Source organism: Buteo buteo, chromosome 8 (genome assembly GCF_964188355.1).
Source record: "Buteo buteo chromosome 8, bButBut1.hap1.1, whole genome shotgun sequence".
Taxonomy (NCBI): Eukaryota; Metazoa; Chordata; class Aves; order Accipitriformes; family Accipitridae; genus Buteo; species Buteo buteo.
Window position 1 is genome coordinate 44,354,857 of NC_134178.1, and position 11,390 is coordinate 44,366,246.

An 11,390-nucleotide genomic window follows, 5' to 3' on the forward strand; every position below is an offset into this window, starting at 1 on the left:
TTGCAGAGGCACAGAGCACCCGCAGCTCACGGTGGCTGTGATGAAGGTCCCCCATATCTCAGTACCTCTGGAAATCTGATGGCTTTTAAAACATGCCAGCTCTTAGACTGGGCTTACCAATCTGGTCTCCACCTCTGTAAAACCAGGATCATAAACCAAAACATCTCACTGCGGGGAGGGAGGGGAGAGGAGCGGGAATCTGTTCACACAGAAACAGGAGCTGGGTGTTCTTATTTTTGGTTCTTCCCAGCGCTAACAGAAAGCACTCGTGTTGTCCCACTGACCCACGCTTCTTACCAAGCTCCTTGTAAACAGCAATAACAAGAAATCGCCGCTTCGTGCACGCTGTGGTTTTGCTCCTGTGTTTCGCTCTCAAAAAAAAAATCAAAGCTCTGGGGGGGGGTATTGACATTTCCGCAGCCACCGCCACAGACGCGTGCACGTGCGTCACCTCTTATTCCTCACCCAGAAGAAGCAGAACCGTGACCTCGTCCCAGCGAGCTCTGCAGCCCTCCGAGGGCTGGGGCATCCCTCCGGTTGTCAAAAAACACGTGGCTGCAGGCAGGGTGTCGGGGACTCCGGGAAAACGCCCGGGAGTTTTGTCGGGAGGCAGGAAAGTGTGTGCTGCGCTGAAGGTAAGCGCCGAGGAAGGATTTGTGCTGCTGGGCAGGTAGGAACAGGGGTCCGGAGAGGCATGGGTGAGGGCAGAAAGTGCCTTTTAAATGCTCTCTTAAACATCTTGTTGGTAAGTTAGACTGCAGGGCTACCCAGAGGGGTTCGGTGTCCATCCCGACACCGCCTGAATAAATCCTTCCAGCGCTGGATCCTGCGTTGGGAGTGCCTGCTGGATCCTTCTTGGGAGTCGTGGCTGCCTGAGTCACAGCACCTCCTTTTGGAGGTACGGCCCATGGCGTTGGCTCCAAGATGCATACAATGATCTTATATTTACTTCAGGTTGACTTTTAAAAGAAGTGGGCTTAGGAGCTGATTTTTTTGTGGAATGAGATCCCCTATTTGCCGGTCGTTAGCAGTACCGCCTCTCTTCTGGGGTCTGGCAAGGAGCAGGGTTTCAGCCCATTTAACACATACGTGTTGTCCGTCCTCAAGATTTCGCATTCGGCTGGAGTGTTGCACAGAGCAACAGCAAAACCGGCCTCTGTTTTAACTGCGGCTTTTGGTCATCTGCTAAACTCTTCTTAAGCAACTCACTTTTCAGTCAAATTTCACTAAATTTGCCTAAGTTTTCTTCAGGACAAACTGCAATTTGTATTTTCTTCACTTCGGGGAAAATTAGTCTCTTTCAAAATCCAAATTAATATATGACTACCTACAATTGTCCTGACTTTGCTCACGTTGATTGTAACGAGGCAATGAACGGCCGGTAGCTCAGCGACAAATTCTTCGTTACCTATCGCCATGAATCTGCAAGGGAGACAGCGTGTGCTGGATGGATGCATGTTCTGCTGGGAAATTATCATCCAGCGCACTTAGAAACTCTCATGAGACTTGGCTGTGGCCTGCAGGCAATCTCCACAGATGTGTCCTAGAATTAAATTCTCTATGCAAATATAGTTTTTGTTTTCACACGTTGCAAATAAGCCTGTAGAGAGACATCCATCCTGGGCCTTGTTTGATGAGGTAGTCAGTTATACACACAGGCGTGCACGGAGTACTCCCTCTTGGGCTTTACTAATTAGCGCGTTGATCTACATACAGTCTGCTCCGAGTTACCCCTCATTCTAAACCAGGTAATGTTGCCATTAGCATAAAGCACCACCCTTATCTCTTTCATTCATTATCTCCTTTCTCAGCACACGGTAGCCAGCAGTTGTAACATCTCCGTTAAAGAAAGCATCTGGCCACACCTAGGCAATATCAGTTTTGGCCAATTCATTCTTAAAAATGAAACTTTTCCACTTTTTCCTCTTACTGACAAGGTTCGTTATTCTGGAATTTAAACAGCTGATTATTTTCTTCTTTTCACAGACCCGCTTAGTCCATAGTCCCTTGAGTTTAAATTGTTGAAGCTTTTGCCCATTCGAAGGTTCTCTTTGCAGGGTTTAGTTGAAAACATCCCGCCTTTCCCAGCCCCTTTCCAGGCCGTGAGGCTGGGCGCGGGGCTTTGGACAGGCAGGTCATTCCGTAGCATCGCTCCGTCCCCACGGACCAAGGCCGATTGCCCCACACAACGCAGCCTCCCAGCAAACGCCAGCCGCTGCTTCCACCTCCGGGAGCTTCTAACCTCTCCTCCACCTTGCAAGAACAGCACCACTTGGCCTTTCTTGTATTTTTCTGAGGTTCCTGAAGTCTTGAATAATCTCCTGCTATTCCTACACCATCCTGGCGGCTTTGTGACCCTTCCTAAATGGTCTCTTCATTCTCCTTAACGCTGCCCCTTTTAATTGCTTGCCTTGTTAAGGCAACTGGAGACATTTGCGGGCCACTCTTGCAAATTGAGCCAGAGAGCTGCACTCGGGGAGGTTCCTGCTGCTCGCTCCATTCCTCCCCATACATCCTGGAAGACTGTCCATTCAGGTGGTGAAATCTCTGCCAGGAGAAGTTAGGCGCAGCTGAGGACAGCAGCATGGACCTGGGCACGTTCCCTTTCAAGCCTGTGTCCTATGCTTCCGTGAACTGCTTTAGGAGGACTTTGTAACTCGCTCCTGCCACAGCAAATTAATAGGCCAGCTCGTGCTGCTTCATCCGGGGCAAGGGAAAAAACCTGCTTGCTTTGTGACACACATCCCCGCACCTTCCCAGACTTGAAATAATCTCTCAGAAAGATGATCTTACATTCTTCGTATGGTTGATGTGGACCCCACTGTTGCTAGGTGGGCAAGCCAAGATCTTAGGAGTGACGCTGGTGAGGACAGGAATAGGAAAAAGTGGGAAGAACCAGAGGAATCTAAGGAAAGACTTGAAGAACATGGTGGAAGAAAAGCACCTACTCGCGGTATGAGACCCACATCCCCTTGTAAACAGAAACTACGGTGCTTAGAACACGTCTAGGGCAGGAACATCAGCTCCAGCGTGGTTTCCACCGTGCTTAGAACTGAAGCTCGCTCCCACCAGTGAAAACCGGTTTGCTAGCAACACCCTACTCATCCTGCCTGTCTCTTATGCAAAACAAGGCTAATCCGAGATTCACCTGACAGGGGGCCAGGTCAGAAAGTCACAGAAGGCTTGAGCCTGAGACATGACCTCCTTCCAACCACCGTTTGGCCAGTTCCCTGTAAGAAAGAAGCTGGTGCTCGCTGCCGGTGGAAAGGCTGGTCTACTTCAACTCTCCCTGATCCTTTCTGCTCCACCCATTCAGCAGATCCACGGGGTGTTAAAAACTCTCTGGGGAGACTTTCTGCGCCCCACCAGTGGCCAAGCTGGACGGGGATGAGCCCGCCTGCAGACGGGGCAGGGGGCTGGATCTGCCACTAGAGGAGGGCAGCTGGACGGAGCAAATCCTCCGTCGGATGTGGGAGAGAGGTTGCCAACCTTCTGTAAATTGGTTTCCCACACGCTTTCTAATTATTATTTTAGGGGGATGGCGTCAAGAGGAAAACATGAGGTTATGAATTAGGTACTGTGTCAGGCGAAAGGGAGCCGGGGTAGGGTTTCTGAGAAAGCAGCAGACTGACCCTACACCACAATGTGTAGCCAGCCCTCAAGGGAATCGAGGGAGGCTGTGGCCAAGTTTTCTGGTGGAGGAGGCACCAAGCACCTACCTGGCTCTGGCAAACAAGGGTGTTCATACAGATTTGGTCCCAGGACTCCGAGACAAACGATTGCCTCACCTTTGATGAGATCCTCTCCAACCAGTTAGGACCATTCCCATTTTTAGAGGGATATCCGAAGGGAACGAGGCTTATTCAAGTGCACGTGTTTGTCTGTCCAGCGTCCCCTCTTCACCAACAATTTTTAAACCACCCGGCAAATTGCAACAAATTTAGCAGCGGGCTGGGAGTCTGAAAGCTATTAAGTTTCTACAAGTTCCAGTGGATGGTCAGAGGAGAAAGAAACCTGGTGAATTGTTCCCTCTCCCACTCCCACACAGGGAAGAAGCATGTGCAAAGCTTTTATTAGACATCGACAAATCCCTCTCACAGGGATAGGATCAGGCAGAATCACACCTTATGGCAAACCAGACGGTCTGCCGGTGGGAAGACAGGGCATCCTTGACGAATCTGCCCACAGAATGATGTGTTTTCTTTACCATAATACAGAAGAATGGGGAAAAGACCCCAAAGAACCGTGTGGTTTTCTGCTTGTTGCTTTTTCTACTTGTTTTTTTTTTCCATTGGAAACTTGATTTTCATGGGTCCCCATTTTTGGCGAATGAATGACTAATGTCCTCCAAGATTAGATGGTGCTGGAAGACCATGCCTGGGTGCCACACCGGCATTTCGGAGCGAGTGCGGAGGACAGAGCTCCCGAGGGACCAGCTGGGGTTTGCCCAAGCCCGAGTGCATGCTGACACAGGATGCCAGGAGTTTAGCTAATTTTAGGTAAGGGACTGGTCATGCCAGATGCAGTCAATAAGCCTGCCCGCTCTTTCCTTTCATACCGAGTCTCAGTGTAGGATTTTTATTAAAGGTTTAGCATGACCTGGAACTCAGGGGAAGCATTCAGCCTCTTTGATGCTAATCTGAACCACCAAACCTTTTAAGGTTCATTTACTGCTGCCAGCAACACCCAACCCCAGCAGTGATTAGTGGTCTCCTAGGAGGTATCTCAGCCTCTTAGGATTTGACAGGGAAACAATAAAGTCTGCAGTGGAGCCGAGTTTCAGCTGTGCCCGTCTGCTAAATAACAGGTGGTAAATGATAGTTTCCTTCAATTGTAGCAGTTCGTGACTACTCATGAAGTCATAGGATGATCTCACCTCAGTTATTCACCATGTTCTTTCTTCTACCTGGCACAGTGAAGATGTTTTTCTTTCTAACAATAGAGAACAAAAACAAAAACAAACCCCTTTCTATTAATGCAGATCTAACACGCACGCAGTGCACAACAGAAGCACTCCTTGCTTCTGGCTCTAGCTGCCCCATCTGAAGCATTTTTCCTTATAAGAGCTGGAAAAACGGGCCACCACCTTCCTTTTAAGATGGTTCCTTGTCACAGCAGGGGCCTGGGACTTGTCTCCCTGGCTGCTAAGCACCCTGCTGCCAGGCAAGGACCGCACATCCCTGTTTCTGGACCCTCACGGTCAAGCAAGACCTTTGCTCGTGGCAGTCCTTAGAGACAAAAACTTCAGTCTGAGCCTGAGGCCGACAACCACGTGGAGCAGAGGGTGCCAGTGGGAGACGTTCATCACGCCGTGTTTGTTCCTGAGGCTGGTGGGAACATGTTGAATGAGAACGTTCCCATGTCCGTCCCGGAGCAAAGACCAGCTGGCTGCATCCTTACCCATCCTGGTGGGGACAGCCTATGGAGTGCTGGGGGCCAGTGGTGGAAGGAGATGTTTCTGGGCTCACTAGGAGGAAGAAGAGGAGGCAAGAAGAAGTAAGGACTGAAGGAAGAAAGGCCAGCAACCACTTGCACAAGCACTGTGGAAAACGTGAGTGGGGATCCTCAGCAGAGCGGACCCATGCGTTGGCTGCCAGAGAAGGGACCGCAACGTGAGGAATGGGAGGGAAAAGGAGTACGATGGGGTCACGGAAAAATCCTTATGCAAAAGAGAGAACAACGAGAGAAGAAAGCGGTGCTGTGTGGAGGCAATTGGGAGTAAAGACAGGCCAGTAAGCCTGAAAAAACTAATCAATCTGCTAAATCAATGTGAAGCCTCGACTTTCACAAAGACAGCGTTGTTGACTTCAGAGACCAAGGCAGAATGGCTTATGAGAAACAGGGTCAGGAAATGGAAGTTACCACCATCCATTGATGGTTTTTATATCCAGATATCCAGTTCTGGTATCTGTAATATCAAGAACAATTTAGTAAACTTGAGTTCAGGGAAGGAACCGGGGCAGGTGGGAAGGTAAAAAGAGGACTAGTATCTCTGAAGGAACTGACACGTGCCCCTGGCAGCAAATATTTCTAAGAAAACTGCCAAGTCAGGCGAAGACCAGTATGTCCAAAGAGCAGCAAGTGCAGAGATGGTGAGTAGCATGGAGAGGGAAAGGCAGCTGAAGGGAGGGTTGCTGTGGATGGAGTTCCTCCATGCCCAGGATATAATATTCATTTATGGCATCAACAGAAGATGTTGGACAATGAACTTATACGGTGGGGAGGACAAGCACATCCGGCAGAAAGAATAGGTTTAGGACTCAGGTGACAGTGGCTGAAGGACATTAAACACTACCTGTTTTAAGGTACGTACTTCAAGATGGGTGACAGCGTTGCTGTGAGCCAGGAGTTCGTCAGCCGAAGGACAGAGACAGTGGAGCACGAACGGGAGGAGGAGTGATGACCAAGAAACAACAAGGCACACGCAAGCCTAGCATACAAGGAAACAATTGTTTCTTACTCTTTGTAAAAGCTGGCACAAACCCAAATTTTAAAAGCAAAACGATTGTTTCAAATGCGGCTTTGCAGCAGCTTTCTGTGGTTGTGCAACAGCTGATTTAACAACCGCTTGAGTACGTCTTATCCTTGATGGGCACTGATCTAAATATGCTTACATTTTACACCTAAAATACAAGTCATATGATAGATTTTCCATGGCCTTTAAAGTTATTTTGAGTCAAGGACGTCTAGCTCAAAAATCACAGATCTCTTACACAGAATTTTTAACTAAGCTTTGAAGCACATTGATAAATAAGCTCACTGCTTTGTTGCCACTAAGAAACTCAAAGCAGTGACTGCAGATTGCTTTACCCCAACATTTAGAAACTGAGATGGGAAAATATTTTACAACTCGCAATGGTTTTTGCTTGTTGTCATTTAAAAGTGTTATAATCATAGACTTCACAGAGCAACAGGCACCAGCTCTGACATTGTGAACTCCTCAGTCTCTCTGAAGGTTTTGAAAGCCATTCATCGTGGGCTGCTTTAAAAATAAGAGAAACACACCTTTCTTTTCTTAAAAAAAGAAAACAAAAAAAGAGGGATGCCTTTGAAAAGCCTTATTGACTAGATGTTTACCAATGAAATTTGCACGGAGAAGACACATTACTGAATAAAAGACCATGAAGACAAGACATTTGTCAGCTTTTTTCACCCTGGAGAATTACGAAAAAAGTTCACGACAAAAGCAGTAGGAATTTCAAGTTTGAAAAGGTTGTTTCTGTAACAGGAAAGGGGAGAGGAGAAGAGAAAGTCTTTGCTGAGATGGTTGGGCTCTCATGTAAAATTCAACTGTCAGGTGGAAGCCTCTTGGATCTGGGATGTTCAGGCACGTAATGATGAGGAGAAAATGTGGGCAACGGCGGATATTTTTTATCATTCTAACCAGGAGTGCCAGTATTGACGTCTTCTCGTAAACACCAACTCAGCTTCTGCAATGGCTGGTTAAACCCAAGGGTGTACCAGGTTTCTGGGAAGTAAGCTTAGGAAAATACATTATCCTGGCACCTGGAGCAGTAGCAAAAGATGACTGGAACACTTCTCAGATGCCATTTCAGCCTTTCTGTTGTCAGGCTATTACTCTGGACTTCAGGAATTAGTGCACTGCATGAATAAAGTTACCGTGGACCCATGGCCACCTCCTCGGGGTTGCCTGGACCAGGACTAGAACTGCTACAATTGTCTGGAGAGTTTTTGGAAGGATGAAAAGGTTTTCCATTGGTGACGAACCAGCCATCATCTTAAGGATTTGCTGGGTCATGATAACCATGAACCTCCTCATCATCCCAGGTATTACTGGAGGATTCATCTGTTGGTGCATTAATATGATCAATGTGAAATATATATTTGTGAAGCATGTTTCTGTATTTCTAACTTGCTACATCCCTATTCATGGAAAAAGCAACATCTGCCACCTTTACACACGATGAAGTATGTTCTGCCTCTATCCACAGGCCCTGTATCACACCACCATTGCTATTTAAGTAATGTCAGACCAGAGCAGATACACCTCATTTTGTCACATCAAAACATCATTAGGCTTCACCTTTGATCCTCAGAGAGCTGGTGACGACACTATGATGGTTTAAAAAAAAGTATCAGGTGAGACTTACCCTCACTAAACACTTGTGATGGGATGGTATAGAAGGCATATTCCATAAATCTGTTGAAAAGCTACCACTTGTCTGAAGAGGGACTGGAGCTAAGAAATTCCCATTAAAGAGGACGTTCCCTCTTCACTTACCTGTTACAGAAGCCACCTTCAGACCCCGTGACGAATGGCACAGATCACCACTTCGCATCGTCCTTTTGCCAGGAGACCACAAAGGACGTTGGAAGGTGTTCTCTGTTGGGAGACCCTTGGTTCGGAAGCTGGTATTGGGTTTGAGGAATTATCCTGGGGTCTATGTTCCTTCAACCGTAAGAGGAACCCCCCCAAAACTTAGGTAAGCGGCAGCGTGACACAGCAGTGACGCTTTTGCCACCCATTTTCAATACACTTACCCAAGGCAGTCACCTTGGAGGGGCAGATCTGTGACTGTGGGACAACCCAGAGCAGAAGGATGCAGCAGCTGGGGAACCTCTTTCTTCAAGAGTAAACGACCTTTTGGATGCAAAAGCTCAACCGCGTAATGGCAAAGGCACCTGCCATTTCCTGAGCCCTAGGACGCACCCCACGTGAGCCTCTCTTGGTTTTGCATGCAAACGCTCGGCCAGGGCTGAGCCTCCCCCAGACCACGTCGGGATGCGCGCTTTAACATCCGTGCTAGCAGCCCGGCCAGCTCTCCGGAGAGCTCGTTTTTGGGACAGCCACCCACACCGTCAGCAGTAATTACAGTAACTCCCCCTCCCCTTGCACATTGCACATGCGTTTTTCCGTGCTGTTGATGGAAGACAAACCCTGCTAATCCTCTTCCAAGCAAACAGCATTGCATACATAGGGGCATTTACATGCAACTGGTGCAGGTAAACAAGCACAAGCTCAGGCTCCTCCTCGCCGCGGGAACACGCCGGTCCTGGGAGACGCCCTGCCTGCCTTTGCCCTCTTTCCTGGGGGGAATTCACTAGCCACAATCCCCTGCTTGAAGTGGGGAACACAGGAGCAGGAATACACCCCATCAAGTCTTTGCCAGCCACTGTTAACGCAGGCCAAATTTAGAGCAATAAACCAGAGCAGACGCATACTTTTAGATTCCACATGATTTAGGGTAAGGTGCCCACAGCCCTTTATCAGAAGATGGAGAAGCAAACGAGATGCTCCTGCACACGCTCTACAGCAGTTTTCTTCCTTGTGGCCCACGGTCATAGGGACCTCAGAGCGCGGGGGTGAAAATAACCCGCTGCCGTGACAAGCCTGGAGTATGCCATCTGGCAGCGTTCGATCAAGGAAAGTTTTTGCTTCCTAAGGCCATGCTTCTCCCCTCCACATACGCACCAAACAAAATTTGCTTTCCTAAAAGCACTGCGAAGTGTTTCTAGGTAGGATGCTTGGAGAGCTGTGCTTGGGACCAGGGACGAGCTGTGTCCAAGTGGGCTTTCCCCTACAAACCATGGCAAAGGGTCATCTCTGAACAGGTTTTCAAAGCGCAAGGCAGCCAGATGGGGTTGTAAGTTGTGAAAGACCAACATAAAGTTTCAGACATTCCTGGACCGTTTCAAAACGTGTTTCGACGAGCCCAGTCACACGGGGGTTTTTTGCAAGGCCTTTTATGATTACATCTCTCAGTAGAAGACTTGCGACTGCTTTAAAGAAAGAAAGAAAAACAAACAAAAAGATGCGATTTAAGTCCAAATATCTGAAGAGATTAACGAGGGAACCCAACTTTGGAAAGCACATTGCAGTGTTTATTTGAAGATAAAAACCACTGCTGCAAACCACTCCGGTCTGATTTAGATTATAAAGGGTATTTGGTTTTATAAACGCAAGGGATGTTTTAAAATCTTCCAGCGAGTCCTTTTCAGCAGGGCTATGTGCAACAGAAACAAGGCGCCGGGTTCAGCCAGTGGTTTCGGCAGCCCCCTCTGCCTGCGGGGAGGTTTTACGGGCAGGGGGCTGAGTTCGGGGAGCCCCACGGGCCCTCCGACCGAGAGCAGGGGAATACACGGAGATACAGAGTACTGCCCTGAGCACCTTGGAGGGATCCTCCGCCAAGGAGGTGAGAGTTGCAGTGACCCATTTACCTGATGGAAAGGACGTTCTCCAAAAGCCAAACTTCACCCCCCCTCCCAAAAAATACCCGGCGTGTTTGAAGCGGAGGGCTATTAAGGGAAATGTAAGGTCTCCTACTTCTAGCGTCCAGCTCTGCATCCACACTCCTCCCATTCCCATGAGCTGCCAGCTTGGGGAAAACTTGTTCGGTGTCATCCTGCTCACAGGCAGAATCCGTTAAGTCACCTACGCCAACCAGGTGGCTGTTCCTGAGGAACAACGGGGCCGCCCTCCCCAGAGTTAATAACACAGCATTTGCAAAGTAAGGCTTTGGAGAGCAACCACATAATGTCGTCTGGCACCAAGGACAACGTTTGCTCAGTATTATGCATGTTTGTTATAAAGTCACTTTTGTTATGGATGCCAGGACCCCCAGGAATTATGGAAAAACATTTTTCCACAACGGCATTTTCTTTTCCTATCCATTTTCAAAGCCCTAAGGCTGAAATGTACTCTTCCAGGGACAACCCCCAAACAAAACAATCCTACGCCTTTCATACAGGTCCTTTCACCAGCAGTAGATGTTTGTGTCCTTGCTGATCTAAAGGGTGACACGCCGACCTGCTGGGCTTCAGCTTGTGACCCCCTGCCCCCACCCGCGCTATCATCCAGATGAAGGGTTTGTTTGCCCTCCCAACTTACCAGTTCATCAGCATCCGTGTCACCGCACAGGCAAGGACCTCGTCATACTCCTGATGTGTCACGTTCCCTTACACAAGCAATGATGCAGCTTAGTGAAATCATTCATTTGCCAACACACCAGCAATGATCTTCAGAGACGTGTAAACAGCGGCCAGCCTTGCGGGGCTTTGGCACTCTGATCAAAGTGTAATATTTAGGATAAACTTACAACTTGCTAATCAGTACTGACTTCAGGTCCTGCTTTTTCCAGAGTCAAGAAGGGGTTACAGACTGGGCGTTTGGACAACACTCTGAAGATACGTTAATCCCTTGCCAGTCTGATAGCAAGCTTTGAGCTGGCACCAGTAAGTCCCAGGCCAGGACAAAGAGAAGGGTCCTGGGTGTTCTCTGGGTGACCAGTTCTTGAACTGACACCAGATGAGCTGGTGTCACCTTGCCACAAAAGACCAGGTGGAAGCAGGACTTGGGCTCTACTATGGATTACCTTCCCCTCCATCCTAAAAGGACCTTGGCTGCTGTTAAACCTCCTTGTCAAAGCTCT